Source organism: Camellia sinensis, chromosome 12 (genome assembly GCF_055761805.1).
Source record: "Camellia sinensis isolate YWXY chromosome 12, ASM5576180v1, whole genome shotgun sequence".
Classification (NCBI taxonomy): domain Eukaryota; kingdom Viridiplantae; phylum Streptophyta; class Magnoliopsida; order Ericales; family Theaceae; genus Camellia; species Camellia sinensis.
Genome location: NC_138972.1, coordinates 129606791 through 129619192, shown reverse-complemented (window position 1 = coordinate 129619192; position 12402 = coordinate 129606791).

Here is a 12402-nt window from a genome sequence, read left to right as displayed (position 1 = left end):
CTCTCTCTCTAAATTCTCTCACTCTAGATTCCTCTCTCTCTAAAGCTTTTGTGCTTGGAAGCTTGCATACATCCATCTTCAACCTATCAACCCTTAACAAGAGTGGATCATCTTTGGGATGAGGTAGCTTGGGACTTTGTTTGAGCTCCAAAAGTGGTTTCAGCTTAAGAAAAGTGGCTGTTCTTGTGCTGTGCTTCAAAGGTAACCTTTTATCCCTTTTAAGCTCTTTATGCACTATTGTTTTGCCATCTTTCTACACTATTTTTGGGATGGTTTTGAACTGAGAAAATCTCTATTTTTCAGTCCTAAAAATGGTGGTTTAGGCCTATTTTGTGTTAGGGGGGTTGTCTCTCCCTTTTGTTCCTTAGATTGTATAGCTTTTTGTGCCATCTTTCAAACTTTTGAAACCATCTTTTCCTGGTCTTTAAACCACTGAATTCCAAAGGAATTTTAGTGGTGGAAAGGTGGTTTTGAGGTCTAAAATGGGAGAGTGTGGTCCCCTCTCCTTTTGTCTTGCTTGCATGTCTTATTGGCTTACCAAATGAGCATGTGTTTCTACTTCTTTGTGGCTTTGTTCAAGCACATTTTTGTGACTTTTTAGACCTTCTCTAACTCTGTTTGTGGCTGGCTTGGCCACTTCTTGCATGCTTCTTACACTTGTAGTGTAAATCTTGCTTACTAGCTTTACATACTTGATGTTTTAGCCTATAATTCTAGCATGTTTTGGCTATACTCCAGCATGTTTTTGCTCATGTTTTTCCATGCTTAAACTTTATTTTAAGTGGTCTTGGCCATGTGAGGCTTGTTTTATATGGTTGTAGTGTAAAGGCCCTTGACTAGCTTTGAGTTTCAAAGTCTCTTGCATGCTTTATTTCAGGTGTTTGTATGCCTTAGCCTCATTTTTCACATGATTTCAGTGTATATAGTGTAGTCCCACTTTCACATGTTCCACTCTTTCGATGCTTTAGAGGGTTGTGCCTTATGCCTTGATCATGAGCCAATTTGCATGCATGCTTGTCTCAGCTCTTGGGCTACCATTTCAGCATATTTTTGGCCTTTAACTTGGCATGTTTGAGCTCTGTCTAGAGCTGTTTGAGTCATTTAGGCTATGTATTACATGCCTCTTGTGTGAATGCCTTAACTAGCTTTGAGTTTTAGGGCCTCTTGCATGCTAAGCTTAAGTTGTTTGCATGCCTTAGCATCATTTCACATATGATTTTAGAGCATATAGCTTAGTCACACTTTCACATTTATGACTTCTTCATTGTGTTTGAGAGTTGTGCCTTTATGCCTTGTGTATAAGCCAATGCATGAGCATGCATTTCTTGCCTTTCATGCTATCATTTCAGCTCATTTTGGCCACTGTTTTGGCATGCTTGATGTCTATCTAGGGCAGGTTTGGTCCTTTGTGATTGATTTTATATAGTCCTATTGTAAAGCTCTTCACTAGTTTTAAAGCTTAAGCCTTCTAGCATGTTGTACAAGAAGTGTTTGCATGTTAGAGTCTTGTATTTCATGCCACTTTAGCATTGAAAAATCTGCCATCTCCCTCATTTCTTCACTTTTGATTTGTTTTGGGGATTGGTTAGTCTTGAGTTTGAGTTTAATTCACGGGATTGAGGGTTGTGCTTAAATGGCTTTAACCCTCTTTTGAGGGTTGTTCCTAGTCAAAGGCATGGTTTCTCCTATGCCTTAAACCATTCTCTTGGTTGACCTCCTCTCCTTAGAGGACTTTCACCTTTGGACAAATTGGTTAATGAATGACTTGGTAACTTAAAATGTGTAAACAAGAATTGAGCTAAGTAAAACATGCTAAGATAATCATGTTTTGTGTGCATTGCATTGTGTTCAATCGAACGTTATATTGAACACAAGGTGAATTGGCCCATTTCATACTTAAAGTGATTAAAATGGGCCAATTCCCTTTGTCTCCATTGCCTTTGATCCTCTAATGATAAGGCCGTGGGCTTAGTGTCTTGTTTGTTGTGCATTTATCGAATTTGTGCAAGTTGGATCTTTGGCCATCAAGCATTGAGATGCTCGATTGATGGTCTTGGATTCAATGATGCCTCTCCATTGAAGTTTTGAAGTGATATGGGGTGGCATAGTACACACATGCCCTAGGGAGACTCTCCATTGCCTCTTTTTTTGTGCTCTATTGCAGAATGGTGTCACAGCACACTAGTGGCCGGTAGTGCCACATTGATGGCCGGCACCCTTCCATTGTTGGTCGGCAGAGGCCCACTCTTGGCCGGCAGGTGGCCGGCAATAGCCCCTTATGGCCGGCAGGCCACTGGTGCACTCCCAAGCCTTGATTTGGTAAGTTCTCAAGGACACCCTGCAAACAGAGTCTCAAGAGAGTAACCGGAGAGCATTTCGGGGCGGAAACTGAGCATGCACCCTCTCCTTCTTCGAACAGAGCTGGAGCAGCTTAGTTTTATGCTTACTTGTTAGTTAGCATTGAATTTGTAATTAATTAATTAATTTGTTAATTAGTTAAGTGATGTAATAATTAGTAAATAGATTACTTATTATTCGATTTGGTTGTGTAATAATTAGTCTAATTAGATTATTAGATTAGTTGCTAGCGTAGCTTAGATGTAGCTTAGCTTATTCTTTTGGACCTTCCTGCGAGAGGGCGTATTGTTGTAATAAGGGTGCGTGTGTGTGTGCATGTCTTCCAACCCCCATTTCTTTCACCCTTTTACTTATCAGCTTTTGATGGTTAGTTTAGGGCATATTTCGATTAGCATACCTCATGCTTGCATGTTTGCATTCATTCATTTGTCTTGCATGCACCGGGCTCGGCGCATCATTCAAGCTGCATTATATTTTAATTCTTATTTGAATACATGTATCAAGTGTTGCATTCATATGTCATGATTAGAGAGTCGAGCCTATTTAGTTGCATTTTGCATGTGTTACATTAGGCATTTAACATAGTTAAGATTCATGCATATTTCTAACTAGTTTTCTGTTTTGGCTCGGAATACACTGTAAGTGTTTATGCTTTAGCATCCTTGCATGAGTGTCAGTGTTGCCATGATAGCATGCTTGCCATGAGGCTATGTGCTTATTTGATTACCTACATGAATGCCTGTGGATGAAGGCTTGATTGCCTAAATTGGAACAACTTGATGATTGTGAGTTTTAAGCCCACTTGAAGTGGCAAAATCATGTTTTAAGCCCACTCGAGGGTGGCAAATCTGCGCTTTAGCCTACTTGCGAGTAGCACTTTCAAACCATTTTCAAAAACAAACATGAGTTGTTTTGTTCCAATTCTCGTGATCGAGTCTATACTTGTGTGTTGTGCGCATCACGTAGTAAGTTAGCTACTAAACCGAAACAAACACATGTATTTTCAAAATAACATATCATGCTTAGTAGAGGCCGATCCTTTGATCGGGCGAGCGGGGGTGCTCATTTCATGACCTTCCCTCCTCGTACCCAAGTTCCCGAGCCGAGACAACTTTGGTGATGACGGACACGTGGCCTTAGGCACGAGTCAGGGTTTCCTAAATTTTCCAAAATAAAACATTTAGGTGGCGACTCTGAAATCTGGCAAAGCAGTCCATATTTGGCGCTTTTTGATTAAAATCGATTTTCCAAAACGATTTGCCGGATTTGGACTCTTTGGTGATTTATCAGTCTTACATTGCACTTTGTGAAATTAGATTCAGAACCGTGACAAGAGTCCGAACCGTAGTAGGTAGAACCCAATTCGCGCCCTCTCCGAAAAGGGGCCCACGGAGAGAGTTTGGCGGTCTACAGTTTCTGGCGACTCCATTGGGGATTTAAAGAACTTGACTCGAGCATTATGATATGTTGTTTTGTTTACACTTATGTGTTTCTTTTACATTGCATTTGCATTGGTACGCTTAAGTTACAGTGTTTGCCATCTGCTATTCTTGAACAGTTTGTCGGAGGTTTGCTTGGAAAAGCATGCCATAAGGCTAGCCGGTTACGGGCTCTGCCACGATGGGAACACAAACCTCGGTTTTACCGAGGCACCCTTTTGACCATTCGACCTAGTTGCATATCGAAAGCCATAGAGACTATTCCAAACTAGGACAGGTTGTTTACCCGAATGTAGGTTGTTTGAAACCGCATGTGTGCGTAATGAACCCCTAGTTCCTGACGAAACTAGGACAGGGTAACCCTAACCTCTCATAGGGGTGTTTTGAGTGCTTTTGTGCAAAATGTGAACTCTTTGGGAATGTGTGATACAATCCTTTGAGAGTCTTAATATTGAGGAGGACCTTTTACCTTGAAGATCATATCAGAATTAGATTTGGGTCAAAATCCATGGGTTTGTGTTCAATATGGTGGAAATATACCAAAACCAGAACCCGGGGAAAATTTGTATCTTACTTTGACTTGACCAGCATACCCGATATTTTGATCTGATGGAGCATTTGTTTTCAATGCTAGGTTTGTCTGAGCCAGAGAAGGAGCAGTACCTACCTTAATCCATCATAGTCTATTAAATCCCAGAAAAAAAAAAAATACCCCACTCAGCAAAGGCCTAGTCCATCTGATCCACCAAAAGTCAGCTCAGAAAAGATCCAGCCAATGTCAAGAGGCCCACTCTGAAAAAGCCCAATCCAGTCAAACCTGTCTAAACTAATCCAGTTCAGATACATCAAGTATAACCCGGTCGAAATCCTTGTTGGTCAGCATTTAGGTTACACCTATCTAACTCAGTAGACCCATGATGGCTCAGAGTCCGGAAGAAGTTGTGGCCACAATAGCAGCATTAAACCAGGGAATTGCTATGCATGATGAGACCAATACTGAAACGCAACGCCCATCTGGGGCATCTACTACACATCTAGTCCTGGGCCCCCAGCCGAACTTTGACCTACCTCCGCCAACTGAAAATGTGCAAGGTCCGGATCCCCGAGGAGGGGTGGCTCGAGCTCGAGTTTTTAGACCCCTGGTGCAGCCTAATGAGAGGCTTTATCCCCTTGATGTTAATGATCTCAACCTGACCTCGGTAAAGATTGCTAATCTTGAGAAGCAATTTAAAAAGGCACAGGGACTTGATTCCATTCCCGACATTGAGAATGGGTACACTGAGGCTGCCGTACGGCTCCCAAACAAATTCAAAATGCCATACACTGACCGTTTCGACAGGTTTGGAGATCCTATGGTACACATTCGGTTTTTCTTGGACATCTTGAAACCGGTACGTCTGGCTAAGCCTCAAAAGCTCTCTCTGTATGGGAGAACCCTGTCAGGTATAGTAGCCACTTGGTACGCCAAGTTGGAAGATACAGTGAAGCAGAACTGGAAAGAGTTGGCTGAGGAGTTTGTCAATCAGTACTCTTACAATACCCAACTTAAAGTGACCATTCAAGAGCTTGAAGCAACCTGTCAGAATCCTATAGAGTCTTTTGCAAAATTTATTGTAAGGTGGAGAGCAAAAGCATCACGTATGACGGATCACCCTTCTGAGAGGGACCAAGTGCGGATAGTTGTGCAAAACCTTGAGCTTAACTTGTTGCAGAAGTTAATAGTTGTTCCACTATTCACCTTCAAAACTTTGCATGAATTAGGGGTGCAGATTGAGAGTGCGTTCAACAGTGGGGTCATTCCCAGAACAAGTGAACCGATAAGGAAGGTGATTGCCAGGAGTACCAATACTGGTAGTAGCACTATTCCCAAACCCATTGAAATCAATACAGTCGCCATAGCCGACCCTTTTGCCAAACCAAGCCTACAAACAGCCAGCCCAACCCGAGCTTAAGGTAGAACTTTCGCTCATCTCTATATGAGCTTAACCAGCGCACTAAAACTCCTAGTGGAAAAAAAGTACCTCAAACCCCTTGATCCCCAACCACTTCTTGACATAATCCTACCAAATACTGTGTCTACCATCAACAGTGCGGTCATGGCACTAATCGTTGTTATCGCCTTCATCATGAGGTTCAGAATCTCATCGATAACCAGATAATAGCTCCACCACAGGACCCCACTATTGCTACCAACCCGCTTCCCGTCCATGACCAAACATTTCCTGCCCACCTTAATCTCATCTATACATTCTCGCCTATCTTCAACCCCAGCATATACATCACTTCGGTCCATTTACCCAAGCCTAAGGTGTTCATTCCGAAAAATACTGATTTGTGTATGATGGATGCACCCAATCCGATCCGGGAATGCCAAGGGCGCTAGATGAGTGAACCTACTACTATTGAGATGTTGGGAATGATTGAAGACCTTCAAGGAACAGTGGCAGATTTAACATTTGGGGTTTCAATTCCGTCACCAAGTTCCTCAATCTTGGGGTGAGCTGCAGTTAAAAAGGGCCAATCTGAAGCTATCCCAAGTTTGGGTGGTGACATATCAACAACGACTGGGCTCCGCTTTGACATAGCAACCCAATCCCTTGGCCAAGCAGAAGCAAGTGGCAAGAACAAAGTTGAGACAAGTATTGATCCTTATGCATAACTTCGGTAGGCTATCAAGGCATTGAAGGTCAAAGGGTTGAACAAACAGCAAGTACTTACAGTTGTCGCAAAAACTGTGGAGTACACTTTCGCTCAGGATAAGAGCATTTTGAACCGGGGGAAAATAACGGAAAGGGATGGCCTACCAGAAACACCCATCTTAATTCCAGTCCCAAGCCTATGGATACCCGACCAACACCCGATACTCCTTTTGCCAATGTTTCTAAACCTGGTACTTCCCCCTCCCCGAAACGAACTTTCACCCCCTCTATATGAGCCCAACTTGTGCACTGAGGGTACTGACGAAGAAAGGGTATCTCAAGCCACTTGATCCTCGGCCTCTCCTTAAGTCTCTCCCACCTACACATGACTCTACCCAATATTGCACATTTCACCAGCAATACGGTCATCATACAAATCGTTGCTTTCGCCTTTACCATGAAATTCAAGACCTGATTGATAAGAAGGTCATCACCCCACCTGACAATCCCAAAGCTGTCAATAACTCATTCCATAACATAAAACCCACCAACAGTTTGCCAATGGCCAATCATTACTCTAGCCAACATATCATACCCGCTAATGAGCACAAACCCACTGAGTTCATCCCAGAATCTTCTGATTCTAATCTGAGCTAAGGGAACAATATCTTTGAAGAGACAAAAAATTCACTTGATAATATGCTCATGATTCATGCATAGAACATGCTTTCAATTAATATCATGCATCGGTTGTCTATCTTGCAAGGAATATGCTTTGTGCATCTATCTCAAACGATCACTTTGTGCATCTATCGCGCACCATTTTCTTGTATCTCGAGACGCGTGAAGCGCGAGCCCGAGCAGTTTCTCTTGTTTCTCAGGACGCGTGAAGTACAGCCCCAGGTGTGTTGTATCTCGAGACGCGTGAAGCGCGAGCCCGAGCGGTTTCTCTAGTTTCTCAGGACGTGTGAAGCGTGGCCCTAAATGTGTTTTATCTCGAGACGCGCGAAGCGCGAGCCCGAGCCCGAGCCGTTTCTTTTGTATCTCGGGACGTGTGAAACACGATCCCGAGCGATTTTGTTTTTTATCTCAGGATGCGTGAAACGTGACCTTGAGCGGTATCATCTCGGGACGTGTTAAACACGACCCCGAGCGATTTTCATTTCTCACGACGCGTGAGACGCAACCCTGAACTGTGTTTTCTTTTCTCATCTCTTGTTTTGGCGTGGTTAGAGTGTGTTTTAGATCTTTTTGCATGGAACCTGTGTTGGGTTTAAGCTTGAAGCTGCTCATTCATATGTTGTTCTCTCATTTTCTTGTTTATTGCATTTGTTATTGCTTTTTGCATCACCTTACATGATCATCAATTTTCAAAATAGCCGGCTTCACGAAGCATGTGAGTCCAACTTTCAAAAAATTTTATGCATATCATTTGCATGTCCTAGAACTACGCTAGTTTGATTCCTTACAAAGGGATATGTAGGTAGCTTGCTGGCGCAACCATTTATTTCTATCTTGATTGTTTATCCAAGTCTTACGGCCTTGTCAAAATGGGCCGCCCTCGAACTTTGACATTCACTCTAGTCATTTCATGACTCCAAGTTCTGTCAAAGAGGAGCAACTGTAGTCACCCCATTTTTGACGACCCTTATGACTTAGACGTTATTGCTTGCATACCCAATGATGAGTATATATGCTTATCAAGTGCTCAAAGTCCTTAGCGGAATGCCATAGCTTTGAGTCTTCTAAACCTTGCACCTCTGTTGTCTTGTTTTAGACCAAACCCAGTGATATTCAAGCATGCAACCTCTGGTGGCCTGTTGGCCATTGATATGGGCTACTGGCCATCACTTCTGGTTGTTGGCCACCAGTGATGGCCTGTCGGCCACCAATGTCTTTTGCAGATATTTTGTAACAGTTATTTCAGCTGTTTGCATAGATGCTTGAATCTGCCCCTACGTGTATGGTTTGATGTTTTTGAGAGAGTTTCTTGGTTTTCTATATATAGGAGGTCTCCCCTTTTGCCATGGGGTTAGAAAAATTTTGGAGCAAAATTTTTCTTCTCTCTCTACAATTCTCTCTCTCTCTCTCTCGCTCGCAAATTTCTTAACCTTTGTCGATACACTCTTCACCTTTGCCTATACACTGTTAACCAAACCTCTCCATCTTTGAACTGAGGTATCTTTGAGCCTTGTTTGAGCTATTTAGGGTGTGTTTGCCTTGTTTTATTGCTTGAAAGTGGTTTCCTCTTCAAGAAGTATAAAGCTTTGCCTCTTTACTTGCTTTAATCACTATTTTTCCTACTACTATCCAACTATTTTTGGGCTGTAAAAACTCTGTATTTTTGGGCTGAAGTTTGGGTTTTAAGGCCAATAAAGGTTGAAGGCTGGCTCACCCTTCTTTACACCTTGCTCTCAAGGCCTTTACCCTTGTGTTTCTCACCTTTACACTATCTTTTTTTGAGCTTTTAAACAATGATTTTCAGAGTTATTTTAGTGGCCAAAATCATGTTTTGAAGTCCAAAATCGAAGGTGTTAGCCTCCTCTCCTTGTGTTTTGCTTACAAGCCTAGCATGATCCATGTTTTAGCTTATTATTTTAGCTATTTTTGTCTTAATTCCAGCATGTTTTAGGACTTGTTTCCAGCATGTTTTAGGACTTGTTTAGGACTGTTTTAGGATTGTTTCTAAGTGTTTGTTGCATTTGAGCTTTATTTTGCATGCTTGTAGTGTAATTGTCCTCATAAGCTTGGTGTTTTAGGCATTAGACATCATCTTATTTGAGTTGATAGTGTTTATTTATGGCTTTCCATACTTGTGATCACTCTTAATCACCTCTAGAACCTCCATTCTTTCTTGGCTTTTGTTTTTCTTTGACAGTGGTTTCAAACTACTCGTTTGTTTAAGCATGAGATTGAGATGTCATGCTTAATGGTTTAATCCCTTTGGGGTTTCATTACCAACGGGATGATGTCTCTTTCATGCCTAAAGTAACTCTTAGTTTGAGCTCTCTTTCCATTAGAGGACTTAAAGCTCACCTTTGGACTTAATTGATTAAAGAATAGATGGTAATCTAAAATGAAGTAATAAAATTGAGGCTAAAGAAGGTGCAAGATAATAACTTGTTTGGGTTCAATCGGACGTTAATTGAACCCTTGAGTCTTGAGTCGTTTCATACTCATTAGTGATGAAAATGGTTTAAGATTCATTGTCAACTACTTCCCTTGATCTTTCATGATAGGGAGGTGGTTTTGAGAGTCTTGTTTTATTGCATTTATTGAACTTACACCCTTTGGTTCATAGGCCATCATGCAATGAAATTGCATCCATTGATGGTTTGTGAACCAAGTTTACTACTCCTCTGAGCTGTACAAATGATAAGGAGGGATAAATTGTACGAACAAACCCTTGAGAATGCACTGTCTCTACTCTATTTGCTCTCTATTGCAGTAGGAAAGTTCAATCAGCAGTGGCCAGCAAGCCACTATTGGTGGCCAGCAGACCATCTTTTGTGGCCGGCAAGCCACCTTCAGTGGACAGTTGGCCCTCTGCCGACCACCAGTGCAAAATCCAGCAGTATACTCCCCTAGCAAAACAGAGTTGGTCTAGAGGTGGAAACCAGTGCAAATGTTCTACTGTGCAATAGAGGCATTCAGTAGCAGAAACAGTGGCTTTTTGGGTGGAAACCGCATTCATGCATGAGTCCTCCATCGATCCTCGGGATTCGTGTTATGAATATTTTAGTGTTATAATTAAAATAGTGGCTTTGTAATTCATTAGTTAGAATAGCTAATTCGCCTCGTGTTGTAATTATTTTAATTAGCTAGATTAGTTAATTAATTTGTTGTTGTAATAATTAGTTAAGTAGTTTAGCTAAATTATTCATTTGGGTTTGTAATAATTTCTTAATTAGTTTAGCTTTAATCAGTTAGTTAGTTAGTTTATTCGGACCCTCCTATGTGAGGGCACAATGCTGTAATAATGTGCATGTCTTCCAACCCCACATCTTTCTCCTTTTTGTTTACTAGCTTATGATGATTAGTTTAGGGCATCATATTTTGTTTAGCATACTTCATGTTTGCATCCACTTGTATTTCATGCATCGAGACTCAGGTCATCATTCTAACTTGTATTGTTAGTTTAAAAACTTCTTTGAATACGTGCTCAGACCGCATGCTATCAAATTGATTCATATGCCATGTTAAGTAGCCGAGCCTATTTAGATTGCATATCGCATGTATCGCATTAGTCATATCGCATAGTTAAGAATCATGCATTTTTCTAACTCATTTCTCTTTTTGGCTTTGAGTACCAGGTAAGCCTTTACTCGTTTTAGCACATCGCATGTGTGTGATTGTTGCCATGTCTAGCATGCTTGCCATGAGGCTAAATGCTTATCTGATAAATTGCTTGAATGCCTGTGAGTGGAGGTTAGTTACTTGAATTGGAATAATTTGAGTAATGTTTATATGAGATCACTTTTTCAAGTGGTACATATTCGAAATAATTTTGCAAACAAACATGAGCCAAATGTTTCAATTCTCACAAGTTAGTCTATACTTGTGTGTGTACACATCACGAAGTAATGCCAGCCTAATAAACCGGAACAAGAGCATATAATATACATAAGATTCATATCATATTAATAGAGGCCGATCTTTGATCGGGCGAGCGGGGGTGCTCAATTCATGACCTTCCCCTCTCGTATCTTAGTTATCGAGCCAAGACAATCTTGGTGATGACGGACACGTGGCCTTTGGCACAAGTCATGGGTTTCCTAAATTTTTTCAAAAAATATTTAAGTGGCGACTCTATATTTGGCAAAGCAATATATTTTTTGGAAATTTGATTCAAAATCAATTTTTCAAAAGATTTTCCAAATTGGGACTCTTTGGGGTTTATCTATTTCACATTGCACTTGTGGAATCAGATTCAGAACCGCACGAGCCCGATACTATAGGGCTTATTCGACTTCCAAAAAGGGACACGAAAAAGTCGAGCTTCAACTAGCTTAGAGAACCGGTCCCTCAACTTCTCTCGAATCGTGGGGGGTGCATACTTGTCCTGGAAAGCGTTGACAAAAGCCTCCCAATACGTCCATGCGTATACTTCCACCACTGACCCCCATCTCCCTTCAGTTGGAAGGATGCCAAGGTCACTCTCAATTGGTTGTCCTCGATGCCAAGCATCTCGAACGTTTTCACAATCTGCTTTAGCCACTCATTCACCTTCAGTGGCTCCTTGGGATCACCCACAAACTTGTCTGGATTCAACCGGAAAAACTCTTGTTTCAAGAAAGATGGCCCTGTCTCAGCAACATGGGCCTGGACTTGATTCTCAGCCCTGAGAATGTCCACGGATTCCTGCAACGCTATGGCCATTTCTCGGGCTAGGGCACCCATGGTCTGTTGACCAACTGGTTCGGCTGCATTAGCCTGGCCAGCCCCTTTTTTCTGTGCAGGAATTTCATCCGGTAAAGGCACCTCGTGCCTCCTAGGTCTACCACGCCTACCACCACCACGTCCACGTCCTGACATCCTAATAAAGGTAACAGAAATGATTAGCACATTTACAAATGTGCCGAAGTTAACTCACTCGCGTCCTTAAGCGGTGGACAACAATAATTCACTCGACATAAGCATATTGTCACATAAACACATACGAATTTTATTCCCGGATAATGACCATTCCACGGTGTTACCAGAGTTCCTATTAGAATCAGCAGTGATCAAGTGCTCTTCTAATAGGATTTCAAGAAACCCGTAGACTCAATCAACATCCTAGAAATTTAATCACATTCTCATATAATCACGTAAGCATGTTATCATACAAGTACACATCGTTCATACGAAAGTCTCTATCAAGCGAGACAAACCTATTGTGGTACTAACCACTTCCCACGTACCCAAAGTATTCAAACCCAGTACGCTCTGATACCAAATTGTCACGCCCCGAAAATAATACAGTA